The sequence below is a fragment of the Rhinolophus sinicus genome, linkage group LG07 (assembly GCF_036562045.2).
Source record: "Rhinolophus sinicus isolate RSC01 linkage group LG07, ASM3656204v1, whole genome shotgun sequence".
Taxonomy (NCBI): Eukaryota; Metazoa; Chordata; class Mammalia; order Chiroptera; family Rhinolophidae; genus Rhinolophus; species Rhinolophus sinicus.
In genome coordinates, this window is record NC_133757.1 from 75,586,037 (window position 1) to 75,601,344 (window position 15,308).

The 15,308-nt window shown below is 33.4% G+C and overlaps 1 protein-coding gene across 5 annotated transcripts in view; it reads right to left on the bottom strand.

Moving 5' to 3' along the window:
- Positions 1–15,308, bottom strand: part of FSTL5 (follistatin like 5) — a 631,388-nt gene that overhangs the window by 218,806 nt on the left and 397,274 nt on the right. The window lies entirely within an intron of this gene.

Below are 15,308 nucleotides of genomic sequence, written 5' to 3' on the forward strand. Positions count from 1 at the left end.
ACAAAAAATAATTCACCATAAAGTAAATGATTTGTAAGTTCGACTACATTATAATTTAGATGGTCTATTACACAAAAGATACTATTAAGACATCTTAATGCAAGCCACCAAACAGGAAAATATACTTGCCATTCACAAAACTAACAAAGATCTCATATGCAGAATGAATAAAGCTCTCCTAAAATCAGTAAGGAAAAGACATATGACTCCAAAGAACAATCAACAAAGACTTGATCTAATGCCCCATGAATTAGTTAACCCATGTGGATAAGAAAAACGTGAAAAAGCACTCAATCGTGTGTGTCATCAGGGAGATACAAATTTCAGCCAAATCTTTCAGAATGGCATAAAGTATCAAAACTGGTGATAGCAAGTATCAGGAAGAACACAAAGAAACATAAATTCTTACATACTTTGAATAAGAGTATGCATTCATAGATAAACTCTTCTCCATTGGTAAGTGGCCCCTACGCTAGATAAACTTGCCCTGCCAGCTAATGTTTTTAAAGATGCAAGTTATGCCTTGCAGAAGCCTAGTGTATGACATAGACAAAGCAGAGTGTGTAAATTTTGTAAATACTGGATGTAGTAATGCATAGATTTTTGAGATGCCTTTAAATATATTGGGTAGAGGTGGGGGGGGGGAGAGATTTAAATGGGAAAACAGAAATCTGGAAAGGAATAAAGGAATCCTGAGCTTATCCTGAAGAAAAGAAGCTGGTGGATACGAAAAATATGAGAATGAAAGCATTCAATGGAATTATTTCTGTCACAAGTTCTGAAAGAAATGAGAAGGGCTTATACCCACAAGCATAAATAAAAGTATTTAGCATTTGGTCATTTCTATGTCATTTGTGAAATTTAAAAGTTATGGGAAAATATTTAAAAAGACTTCAATAAGAGATTTTCTCTAAAAATATGAAGTGAAGTTTCTCGTGCAATATTGCAATTACATTTTTTATTTTCTTTATAACTCTGTAATAAGGACAATACTTCAAACAGTTGCATATGTTAACCTTTTCTTTTTCTTTTTATTCATGACTTTGTGATATTCCTTCTGTGGTCTTATGAATATAATCCAAATGCCATTCAACATTTTTGTTCAATGTTATTTAATTTCTTTTTTCAAATAAATTACATACATTTGAATTTTAATCTGAAATATGTGAAGAGTAAATATTTTCATTCAGTGATATGTATGACAATAACAACTGGAAAATTGTTCTTTTTTATGAGAATAGTTTCCATTTGACACGTGACCTAACAATAATTATATTTAACAGAGAGACTTGATTGTCCATCCTAAGTAGTCAAGTCAATTTTAACTTCACGATATGGAAAACTTCAAAGGTACATACAGCTTGATGATTTTAATATTATAGGTGTATAGACTGGAATAATAATGTATTGATATTTCAAGGTACATTATACCAAGTTTAAAAATCTGTTTGTAAATGAGTTGCTTCTTGTAGGACAAGAGTAAGAGAATAATTGTCAAAATTACTCATGACTTATTATTTTTCAGGCACCATTCTAAGTATGTGATTCATTTAATCTTTAAAACTACCCTACGTCGTGCAATGAATACTGTTATGATTCTGATTTTATTTTCCTATTTCTGATGCTATTATGGGAGGAAAATATAATTGAAGCTTCAGCAGCCATCTTGTCATCAGATAGGAACTTTCCCCCAAACACTAAGGATGGCTAATGCAAAGATAGAAGGAGTTCAGGTCTTTGAACACAATTAGTCAGAAGAGAAAAAAACAAACAAACAAAAATATTATCTTTGGACAGTTTGTAAAGCAATCACCTGAAAAAAGATACATGCTACTTACAATAAAGTCTGAATAGCATGAAAGACAAAAGCATGAACTATATTATCAACAAAACCCAAATTTGAGATATGACTTTGATGCCTAACTCAGTTTGATAATTTGATGTCTAATATACACTATTTGGGGCATTTTTTGACAAGTTATTTAAACTCTATAACTCTTAATTTTTCCATCTTTAAAATAAAATTGATACCTAACTTTTTTAATTTTTAAAAAATTGATTTTTATCAAAGTAATATTTAGATATAGTTTCTAAAGTCAAATACCCCTGTAAGATTTTTTTTCTTTTTTAACTTTTTAAATTGAATTTATTGGGGTGACATTGGCTAGTCAAATTATATGCGTTTCAAATGTGCATTTCTATAATACATCATCCATATATTGCATTGTATGCTCACCACCCAGAGGCAGTTCTCCCATCACCATGTATTTGATCCTCTTTTCCCTCATCTACCACTCCCCTCCCCTCTGGTAACCACTAAACTATTGTCTGGGTCTATGAGTTTTTGTTTCTTTGTCTTGTTTCTTTGTTGCTTTCAGTTTTCCCACATATGAGTGAAGTCATATGGTTCTTGACTTTTCTTTCTCATTTATTTTGTTTAGCATAACTTTTAACAGTATTGAGAAGATACAATATTTTTAAATACTTATTACTGTACCTGGCCTTTAGATTCTGATTATTCTGTGTGCTTGCTTCGGCAGCACATATACTAAAATTGATTATGCTGCAGTTGTTATTAATAGGGAAGAGTTATTGAAGTATTTGTATGTTAAAATAGGCACCATTTCACCATGTTCAGAAATCTGTTTGTATACATTGCATTGGTTTAATTTTTACAGGTATTACTTAAGCATGCAAGGAAAAACCCAGGCTCATGACTCATATGCTATTTTGGGTTTACTCTTACATATAAACTAAGGCTTAGATATACACACGCTAAAAAAAAAAAAAAAAAAAAAAGCTATGGAAAACAGTGATAATCACTCTTCTACTTACAAAAATCATGAAAAATAGCAATGAGATGTTGAAGTAATCAAAAACCTTTTTCCTGTATGATTTGTTGGTATAAATATCATATATGATTTTGAAATCAGTGCTCGTGCTGCCTGCTCTGCTCAGCCAATAGATCAACACAGGAACTGGGCCATAGAATAAGCGTTTATTATAGGAGACCAGTGGTCTGAGAAGGCAGCAGGTTAACACCTCCAAAAACTGCCTTAACATTCTCAGACCAGCCTGGGATATTTAAGGGAAAATCTGGGCATTCCTCCAGAGGCCATGTGATGGTTCTGGGGGTTTGCATGGAACCTCCTCTCAGGCGATGTGACTCCCCAACAACCCAGTAGCAGTTATGGCAGTGACCTGGAAAGAATGCTGGGCCATAGATTGTGACCAGTAAGCATGGGGTATTGTGATCAGTAAACAAGCATAAGTTTCAGGGTAATTATCTAAAGCAGGGAACTGGGACAGGGGACATTCCAAACTCAGGAACTGGGACAGGGGACATTCCAAGCTCAAACCACAGGGAGGGGGTTGATCAATTGTTAAGCTCTAGGGCAGGGAGAGGCAAGGCCAGGGGCACTGGAAGACCTCATTTGTGGGGGTCCCAACCGGGGCTTGTTTCAATTTGAGAAAATTTGATATAATACTCTAAAAGACTGAATTATTGAATACATGAAATACAGAATTAACTTATGATCTTTAATCATTTTTTAAAAGTTTCAGTATGATCACTTACAAATGGAATTCAATATAGTAAAGCAGGGAGAGAAATTGCATAGACCGATGAAGGAGAGAATGTAACAGAAGAAGTTGGCTGTGAATACTCATTTGCCAGGGTAAAAGCATTCAGCTAATCAATAGCCATTTCCTGTGTCTTAACTGTGTGCACAGTGGTGTGGTAAAAAAGCTATCACTGATATAAGGAAAGAATGTTAACCTGTGTTCATTGCACTTACCTCAAGAAAACCCCAGGATGTCAATGTTGGAGTCAATCCAATGACTCGTTATTTACTTTGTCTTTAATAAATTGAAAAATGTCCACTATTTTTAGATTACTGTCAGTCATACAGACTAAATGAATGAACTATTCCCTCCATACCAGGGGTGTAAAAACTGCGGCCCGCAGGCCAACTGCGGTCTGCAATCCATTGTTAATTGGCCCGCAGCAAATTCCAAAAATACATTTAGTTTACTAAATAAACCAGGTGAGGCAATATGTACTTCACCTCGAATGAGTGGCCTGGCTGTTTGTGTATTTTACCGCATATGGCCCTTGGTAAAAAACGTTGAAAAAAGTTTTGACACCCTTGCTCCACACAGTGGATAGAATTTGAGCATTTCAGACAGAAAAATAGCCTTTAGCACGGTTTGCCTAATTAAAACAATTCAGATAAAAGAGATTGCTACTTGCCATAACACACCACTATTACTGATAAAACTGAAACTGGGGTCCAGAGCATTTGCCTTTACAATGAAGTTTTACAGAGTTAGTGTCTCTCTAATATGTTACAGCAAGTAGATGTGAAAGATGGGCAATTGAACACTGGCTGTTCATTTTGGCAGCTCTTCACAGTGGCTGAAGACTGGGCTGCAGCTATGCAAATCCAGAAACAAATTTAACAATTCATCCAGAATTAATTAGGCTACTGGGGATTTACTGAACTAATCAAAATCACAGGTTACCTTTGTTTATATTGGAATACTAATTTATTCATTTACAATTGGGAAAGCATCAGGTTTAGTAAGTAGTGTCAGCTGTGAGCCTGGGAATCTCCTTTCTAATGCACAGGTCAAAAGCTTCTCAAGATTGATGAACAGAAAATTACAAAAAGAGAGCCAGTTATTCTCAAGCCAGTCAAACTCTAATCAGCTAATGAATTGCCCTTTTCAACTCTAAAGACATTTCTGTCTAGAGAGCCTTTCTTTTTCTTGTCACTTTCAAGTTTATCGACAAATCCTTGGTTCTTGGCCTTTTTTTTTTTTTTTACACCATGCACATCACTGTATGTTGGCAAGTAGAGTATTAACTCAGGTAGGTTATAAAAGAGTTGAGTATATTAGAGTCTTCTTCACATCAGCAAATGTTCCCATAGTCCTGGGCTTGACAAACTATGCCTGAGGACTCCCACCGCCACCTGTTTTTGTAAATAAAATTGTATTGGAACTTAGCCATACCCATTCATTACTATACTGCCTATGTTATTGGCTACGGCTGCTTTCAGCTATACAGTCATGCACTACATAATAATATCTCAAATCAAGGATGGTCCAAATATATGCTGCAATCCATAGATAATGCATTATAGCCGCCATGTGTAGTGGGCTGTACCATCTAGGATCATGTAAGTATACTCTATGATGTCCGTACAACAATGAAATCACCTAATGACAGCGTACCTCAGAACTATCCATGCTGTTAAGCCATTCATGACTGGATAGGCAGAGGTGAGTAGTTGATACAGAAGCCTCATGGTACGCAAAGCCTAAAATATTTGCTCTCTGGCCCCTTAAAGAACATTACCTTAAAGAACATTACCTAGTCACTGAAACACAACTTTGCTGGGTTTACATTTCTTTCACATGCTTTAGTTATTTAAATGTGATCTATTGGATTCTGTTCATTGCCTAGGTTCAGAACGCTAAACATAAGATAATTCCATACAGAATATATGAAAATTGCTCCCATTTATATGTGGATGAGTTTGTAAACTACCACTATATTTTTTTTCTAATCTTTGTTTACAGGTGCGTATATAATGCAAGGATGAATTTCTATGATTGTTGCTAGTCCTAGGGGCCAGTGAAAAATGTACAAGTGAGTTAAGTTTGTCCTGTCCAAATGCAATTTCTTAGTCATTGCTACCGTGTTTCCCCGAAAATAAGACCTAGCCGGACCATCAGCTCTAATGTGTCTTTTGGAGCAAAAATTAATATAAAACCCGGTCTTATTTTACTGTAATATAAGACCCAGTCTTTATAGTATAGTGTAGTATAATATAATATAATATAATATAATATAATATAATATAATATAATATAATATAATATAATATAATGCTGTGTCTTATATTAATTTTTGCTCTAAAAGACGCATTAACGTGGATGGTCCGTTTAGGTCTTATTTTCAGGGAAACATGGTAGTAGCATCTATTGGGTCTATCTTCTCCAAGTTTGTCATGTTGAACAATTATTATTCCTTCTCTCTTCTTAACATCCCAATCAAAATAGTAATTACCAGGGCATATTTCTCAGCCAAAAGGAAAGCAATCTGATTATCCCATGTAAATCTTTCACAGTACTAATCTGTGAAAAAGCTTCATTTCCAAGAGAATATTTACATTATAAAGGGGAACATTTCAATTCAAATATGTCTTTAACATGCTTAGCAGAAATGCTTTTGAGAAGGAAAATCTTCCAAGGAACACTTGTCAACTCTGCTACCACTTTCTAAGTAATCAGAGGGACCCAGACCTAACCAAGCAGCCTTATTAAGGTTTCCCTCCGTTTGACTGAACTTTAGACAAATCCTACCCAGATTAGAAACCTCTGATCTCCCTTTTCTTAGAGCATTTACTTTAGAAAAACTTTCTCTGCCTCTTTGAGATGTAAATCTGCTCCCAGCCTCTTGCCAGTTTTACCACTCAGGAATGTCTTTCTCAAGGGCCCTTCTTTTGAAATGTAATCACTAAGGGAGATAGTGGCCCTATACCAGTCTCCCTGAAAGGAGAGGTTTCTCAACCCAAGAAGTGCCAATTAGCAGACACATGGTTTAATCAAGTTCCCATCATCATCTCCCCTCCATTGTCCTTTAGTAGTTTTCACTTGCACACCACACTGCTTCATAATTCTGCTGCCTTTTGTTTCAGTGGAGTTGAGTTCAAGTTCTCCCCCTAGTTCAATAGTCTTGACTCCTATTGTAAAAGTCATGGATAAAGTCTGGTTTGTCTTTTTTAACTTGTCTGGTGAAGGTTTTCATTGACAATCAGAAATCAGGTTTCCGTTTCTGAAAAATCACCGGTGTTAGCTTACCTTCATTCCTCATGCTTAAGAGACAGAGAGTTTACAGAGTCTTGATGAGAAGATGAGTAACATTTAAATATGGTCTATAATTCTGGAAATGTATAGAATTGAAGAAGAGAAAGTAGAAAGAAGAAAAAAAAAAGATTGTCCTGGTTTATTTTCACCTCTCCCAAAATAAAAAGCCATAAATTTTAGGAATTTTACAAGCCTATGATTGTTCCACACAATGATGGCTTTATATCTCTGTAAAGTTGGAAAGTATCTTCTCCATATATTAATGTAGTTTTAATTACTTTAAATATGTACTTCTCTTGGGATCTTCTAGGCATAATTCTAAACAATATCACTACCTTAAAACTATAGGTCTTTACAGATCCTATGTAAATACAGGATAATTGAAAGCTCTCCAGCATATCAAATGCTATCTAAATGCATAAAAAACTGAAATTTGGGGTGATTTATCTTTATCATCAAAACAAACAAACAGAAAGATGTGAACAATTATACACTTAGTAAGTGCAAATAGATGTTCCGTACATTCATTGCTAAAATTAATGTACTAGATTTAAATTTCACATATTGAAAATGTATTTATAAATTAGAAATTGCATGGCTTTAATTTAAATTCTATATGTACAAATCTCAGATTTGCTAAAGCACATTCGATTATTTGAGAAAAGGGGTCCAGTATAATAATTGTCAGAATCCACATTTTGTGACCTTTTTTACATGTAAAAATTTCGGTCTTTTAGGTCAATTCAATATTTGTTATAAGTTTCTCAATTTTGTGGAGATTTTTCTAACATAGTATATCTTTATCCTACTCTTGTGAGGAAATTTTGTGAACAGCACTAACTAGAAAACTTAAACGCATTTTTTTTAAAAAAGCTACTGAGGCATATCCAAAAGGATTTATAGTAATCCTTTAAAAAATAAAATAAAAGCCTAAGCTATTTATAGTATCATATAAAACAAAACAAGCAAAACAGTTATTTTTGCTTAAGTAGATAAAAAGTGGGTCAGACTAATTTAATGATGAATTCTAGCCTCAGAAACTATCCATTTCTTTGTACTAAATAAATGTTAACAGTATAGTTCAATTGTCAAATATACTATTTTTATATTTGTCTGATTTTTATATTATTAATTTGTGATATAACACTAGAAATAATAAATAATTTATATCCCTTCTATATTTTCATCCTTCTTAGAAAAAAATTAAAATTGCTCTAAGACTCAACAGCCAGAGTAGCTTTGTGGTCCAGTGACATATTTTAGACTGTCTCAGGCTGCACTGAAGGCATACCACTTCTGTCATATGGGTATGTCATCATGCCAAGGGTATTCTTGATAGGCTTGTTTGATTGGGGTGTCATATATTAAAGAGGTAGCTAGTGTCCAAGTTATGAGCTCAGTCAAGTCTGCAACTTACAAGGGCACTCAATATGCAGAAGGCACAAAGGCGGACTATTAACTTTGACAAAGAAACATTTCAGCCAAGACATGTCCCATTCCATTTAACAGAGGTATACATAGAACTCTTGTTCCAGGGAGAACACGTCTGGACTTTAGCACTCAGTGTCCACAGGAGTTAGTGCACCTGTGTGCCATAGAGGTTGCAGGCCTTGGTATGTGAGTTCAATTTTATAATCTTTGACTGAGCTTAGATATCTGTCACAAGATTGTCATACAAATAGATTTAAAGTCAACAAACCATGACTACATATAATGCAGGATACTTCAAAAATATATCAATTTACCAAATAGATATAATTCGGATAGATATGCTTCTAAACTATCAGAAAAAAATAAAATAAATGAAATATAACAGTTGGTAAATAATTACTTAATTGCTCATTACTAATAAAGGGATAGCATACATTGTTTAAAATTATGTAGAATCTTCTCATTAGTATTATTCCTTCCATGAAAATGTGACAAAACAATATAGTTTTTTTGTTGTTGTTTTTTGAATATGGTCTGTAAAGATCATATTCTCTAAATGCATATTTACAGTATCTTATTTATGTTGGACATAGTGATACAAATGAACACAGAGAACACAATATTTCCCCAGTATGATTTTATCAATTTAATATTAGGTAATTCAGACTTTTTAGGTAATTAGGTAACTTACCGTTTTGTTAAAATGGCGACCCCAAAACACACTGAGATCCTTAACTAATACCTCTTATGCTCATAAAGGAAAAGCTGTGTAATTAACAGTTAAATAAAAGTATTTTTATATAATCCATATTTTTTTTATTTATCAAAATTCTAACTTAGTAGTTTTAAGAAGTAGGGATTCAATGTGTTTTTATGAAAGCATAAACTTTGTTGCACTAATCTCCTCAAGAGTACAATATTAAAATTCTAGTGAGACAAGAAAAAAATTATAATTTTTCCCAATGGCATGTTGTATAATTAGATTTTAATGCATTGCTAAGGAATACTTAAATGAATGTGCTTTTAAGGAAAATTTAAAAGAACACAAACCTGGAAATATTACTTATATCCCACATAGTTGAATACAATCCCAGTGACCAATTTACACAAACTGCCCTCATAGAAATCCATTAAATTAATTAAAGGTATGAATATTGGGGAGGGTTAAAGTGAATAATTATAAAGATCCTCTTTGGTTTTCTCTCATCAAGAAAAAATAGAATAGTCACAGAATATTTGCAACAATTTTTGGCCCCATTTTTTCAGACATTTGGGCTCAGAGAAATGCAAGAAAACAATAGTAAACTGATCTTTACAGCTTCTAAGGCCCACAATCTTTCAGGTTTTGTTTTCATCATTACTACTACACTGATAATATAAATTACACAAATAAATCATTGAGCATATAGAAAGTGAATGTCATAATTAAATGAGTCGAGCTGAATTCAGAGGGTGTTCTATCTTGCATTTGATCAACAGAAAGAAGAGCACGCATTTATCAGAACTACAGATATATTTTCAAAATAATCTGCAAACCCAGTGGAAGGTAGAGAAAAGTTTCCAAGTGATGAAAAGTGAGAAAGGGGAAAACGGCAATACAGGAGGAGATTTAATTTAGATAAATGTAAGGTAATACACAGAAGGAGTGACAAGAAGAAAGAAACAAATCGAAGAGAATTGGTTAGAGAACACCATTTTGAGATTAACTATGGATTACTATGGGAGAGATTTTGCTATATAACAGTGAAGTAAAAACTAAATAAATTATGAGTTGTAGTATATGAAGGGTATTATTACATTTTATCCGCACACTTAGACCATTTTTAGCACACAATAACTTTAAAAGCTAAAAATTATTGAACACTAAGTACATGCTAGACATTGTACTGACTTTTTTTATCTTGGTAATGAACACTCAAGTAAATGTTGAAGCAAGTACTGCTATTATCCTAATTTTACAGTATTAGATCTTAGGTTAAGTAATTTTTCAAAGTTGTACAGTTACAAGTAGTGGAGCAAGGATGATATAAAAGTTGAAAACTCACAGCATAAAATGTAGAGAAAATAAAAGGTAGCATGCAAAAACACTAGGTGTTAATATATAGGATAAAGGGTTTCAGAAAAACATGATTTCACAAGTGATAATAATTGTTAACATACATTGAGTACTTACTATGTGATACAGATTGTTCCCATGCTTTACTAGTTTTTATTTAATCATCACAAATCATATGAGTTAGAATTATTATTCTATTTTGAAGTTAGGGACAGTGAAGCAGGGGACAATTGTGTAACTTGCCTAAGATCCTATAGCTGTTACGCAATAGAGCTGGGATTTGAATTAAGTATAGCTCATGCCCAGCTCCAGGAACCTGTTATTATTACGCTACACTGGTTCTCGCGTTGGGAAAACGGGGTAAATGCACAGTAGAATACAAGTGTAGAAATAATCAAATGCAAAATATGGTGATTATTGAAAGAGTATTGTGCCTGATCTAATATGATTATTAATAAATATTTATGAAATACATAGAAATAACATAAGTGAATCAGGGAAATTTTGGAATAAACATTAACTCATTGAGAAAATAAAATAATAAACCAATATGATCTCTTCCTTCCTTCACTGACAGTATTTACTGAGCACATCCTGTATCACACTTCTGGTATGAGGAATGCCTTGTTGAAACAGACAGAGACAGTCCTGTACTCACAGAATTTATATTCCATAAAGTAAGATATAATATTATACAGAGGCTCAAATGTTTACACTTTTATTCCTAATTGTATCCTTCCATTTAGTTTTGAATCAAAACATAATTACATGATACAAAGTTAAATCAGCTGTATATCAAGGATAATGAAAAGATGTAACTTAAAAAACTTTGTTATATAATTATTTGCTTATGAAAGAAAATAATATGTTAAAATATCTATAATCCAGATTTCAGTTTCGGTACTTAGAGCTTTATGATTCAAATTAACTCTACTTGAATATGATGCTAGACTCAATGTCATGCATTATGCTTGTCACATCACATTCTGAGCTTTGAATCTACTTAATCAGATCAGCGTTTGGACCACTTAGCTATCTTGTGTGCATATTGTCACAGCTCTGAGGTATTCTTTGTCCCTTCTACAACATATTGCCTCCCTTGGTCCTTCCATTGCCTATTTAGCTGTAGGTCCACTAAAATTCACACTAAGACTCATGATTTAATCTGCTTAATGGAGAGCTACCCCAAATTCCTTAATGTGAAACAGCAGCAGCTTTAACTTTTCTACTTTTGTTTGTTTTGTTTCCATCTTTCTCTCTCTGACTTTTTCTCTTGGGAGGACAAGGGTGAGGTATAGATATGCATTTCCCAAAGCTATAATGAATTTTGTCACCTTCATAAGTATTAGAGTTTGTTTTTATTGCAAATGTTTTGTTTTCCTTTCTATCACATAAGGAAAAATTTGGTGGAAAAATTATAATAAAGTGTCTACTTTTAGATACATTTCTAAGTTTCCGCCAGGAGAAAATGCCTGAAAAAACAAGCACTCTGTCCATCAAGAAATTTACAAATAATTTAAGTAAAAATTTTAGGCGGTGCACTAACAGTGGCATTACAAAGGTTTAAACAATATGAGGCAGTAAAAAACTGAAAATAGCAAGATTCAAAGGATTCTGTTTTCTACTCTCCTTTCCTTCTAAGGCCCTCTCTGGCACTAAAAAACAAAACAAAACAAAACAAAAAAACAACAACAAAAACAAGACAAAACAAAACAACAAACCCACATGAATTCAGTTCAGTAAAGTGTAACACTGCATATGGTAATGATGTGTAGATGTAGACCAAAAATCAAACTGATTTAGAGAGTCAAAGCAAGAGTCTCATTCTGTGAGAGAGTAACTGGAAATCAATTAATGAAGCACCTAAATCTTGCCTCCACTCCCACGAGTCAAGTAAAAATAGCTCCTGTCTCTCTATCTCTGTATCTCATTGGAAAATGATCTTCAGAAGACAGAAATGATTCCACTAAAACATTTTTAAATGCTTGGATTGCAACATTTTAAGGCACTACTGCTTTTTTTGTTTGTTTTCTGTTTTATAGAAAGAAAATCCACAAAACAAAAACCTACATCACAAAAAAATTGAGAGCTATAAAATCTAATTAGGAAATAAACCAGCACACATCAGAAGCATGTTGGTACATTTCTTTTGAGCTATTTTTCAGTGAATGAATGTATGTTTGTGAGTTTCAAACATTTGTTGAACTTTATTTTCCATCCATGTAACCATTTTTTAGTGTAATTTATACACAACTATAGATTTTCTCTTATTTTATATTTCCTTACTCTAATCTCAAAATAGGAATTAAACGTAAAAATTAAGAATTTTTTTTTAAGATTCTTGGTACGTGTTTTCAAATTTCTTTACAAAAATAAATTGTGTGTGTATATATATATAATGTATATTATTATATATATATAATCTGTTACTGTTTCCACTTTATATTAATTATAAATATACTTAGAGCATAATTTTTATAATACTTGGAGAAAAAAACAGAAAAAGTAAACTACATATAAGAAAGGTCATCCATAATCCTCCTACAGTGAGATATTGAAATATTGTATACTTATATCAAATAAATATGTAATGAGGTCTACAGTGTGCTAAGTATGTATATTTGTAGAGTCTGACAATTAAGTTTGTGAACTGTCCTAGAAAAAGTGCTACATACCTCATCGCTGAATATCTCTACAGTCACCTTCGAAGTACTCCCCTTGGGAAGCTATGCACCGATGCCAGCCCCTAGTCCACTCTTCAAAACAATTTTGGAATTCTTTGTCTAGAATAGCCATCAGAGCTCTCATTGTATTACACTTGATGTCCTGAATGTCATCAAAATATTTTCCTTTCAATATTTTCTTTATCTTCGGGTAAAGAAAAAAGTCATTGGGAACCAGATCAGGTGAGTAGGGATGGTGTTCTAATACAGTGATTTGTTTACTGGCTAAAAACTCCCTCACAGACAGTGTGCTGTGAGCTGGTGCATTGTCGTGATGCAAGAGCCATGAATTGTTGGTGAAAAGTTCAGGTCCTTTTCGTCTAACTTTTTCACGCAGCCTTTTCAGCACTTCCAAATAGTAAACTTGGTTAACTGTTTGTCCAGTTGGTACAAATTTAAAACGAATAGTCCCTCTGAGATCAAAAAGGGTTAGCAACATCATTGCAACAAGTTTGTGAACTTAATTGTTAGACCTCATATTTTGAAGCCCTAACTCCTAGTACCTTCGAATGTAAATGTATTGGGGAGGGGATAGGACTTTTAAAGGGGTAAATAGGTTGAAATGAGACCATTAGGGAGGGGCCCTAATCCAGTATGACTGGTGTGCTTACAAAAAGAAAGATATATACCTGGGATGGCTTTACACAGAATGACAACTGCGTGAGGACACAGTGAAAGGGAGCCAATTGAAAAGAGAAGGGACATAGGAGAAACGAAACCTGCTGCCACCTTGATTTTGGTCTTCTAGCCTCTGAAACTGAGAGAAAATAAATTTATGTTGTTTAAGCCACCCAGTCTGCAGAATTTTGTTATGGAAGCCCTAGCTACCTATGATATTCCTTGTCACAGTAAGTTAGTAAACTTCAATTTGTTTGATTCCCGATTTGTTCCTGATGGTCTTTATCTGATGGGCTTTATTTTATCATCCAATTCCTGAGATTCAGAACCATCCTTGAGGTCAGGTAACACCACTAGAAATAAAAAGCCTACAACCTCTCTCCCTTTCAACTGATATAGTTTTATTCCCTTCACGTTTGTAGATCTTATAATAATAGCTTTTTTATGGGTTGCCTTGTGGGACACTGACTCTCATTTGACAATTACTCTATTTTTCAGGCATGAAATAGGTTCTCAAAATCTCAAACCCAATGTTGCTGAACAACTGATAGAAGTGGTATATACCTTGTAACACTTCATGATGAATCCACAGGACAGACCATCATAAAACATAAGTTCTCAGCTACCAGCTAATACATTGAGACTTATAATGTGTACAGTGATCTAGCTTTACCTTCATTTGTTATAGGTCTTCCCCTTCTTTAAACTGTATTTGAAAATGTATTAATTGCCTTTATATATTAGGTTGGTGCAAAAGGAATTGCGGATTAAAAGGTTAAAAGTAACTGCAGAAACCACACGTACTTTTGCACCAACCTAATATTAAAAACACAAGTGAGTTTTCATAGTAAATAAATCTCTTAATTTATTTTTTAATGTGACTATATCTGCTTATTTAGAGCTTTTGGTGCTTAAAATTTGAAACAAAATGGTCTAATTCCTCTAGTTTTTAAAAATAAATCATTTTTCCAATCTCATCTAGGAAAAACTACAGCACAAATAAACATATTAATGAGTAGTGAAAACAGAATTACATTTATAACAATTTAGAAAACATATGTACCTCTTTTAAATTAGTAAGTGTAAAATGTAATTATTAGTAACAAAAGCCAACAAGAATGAAATACAGACATGTATATCTTTTTATGTTTGCATGCATCATAAAGGCAACAAAAAGTAAATTTTAAACTTTTACTAGACATGCATATAAACATATAAACAAGAGAAAGAAAACTCCCTTGATTTGCACCCACAAATTTTCTTTTATATTCAGTAAAAAAAAATTTTATGTTTCAAAATTATACGACAGTGGTCAGGACAAATCTCATTCCTTTAACATGTACTTTTTAGTATGTGATACTCAGCAGGTATTATGATGCATTTTTAAATGGAACAATTTAATGCCCAAACCTGAGTTTCTTCAATGTAATGAGGTAAGACTTAAAGCTACTATCATATCATCTGGAATTGCCCGGTGGTAGTCTGTACCGCTACGGTAGTGACGTTAGGTGGTGGCCTTCTTCCTCTGAGTTTTCTTCTTCAATTTTGGAAACCTCATGCACATCAGAGGAGAAAGTTCATTCAGTATTTTTCGATAAAAGGGT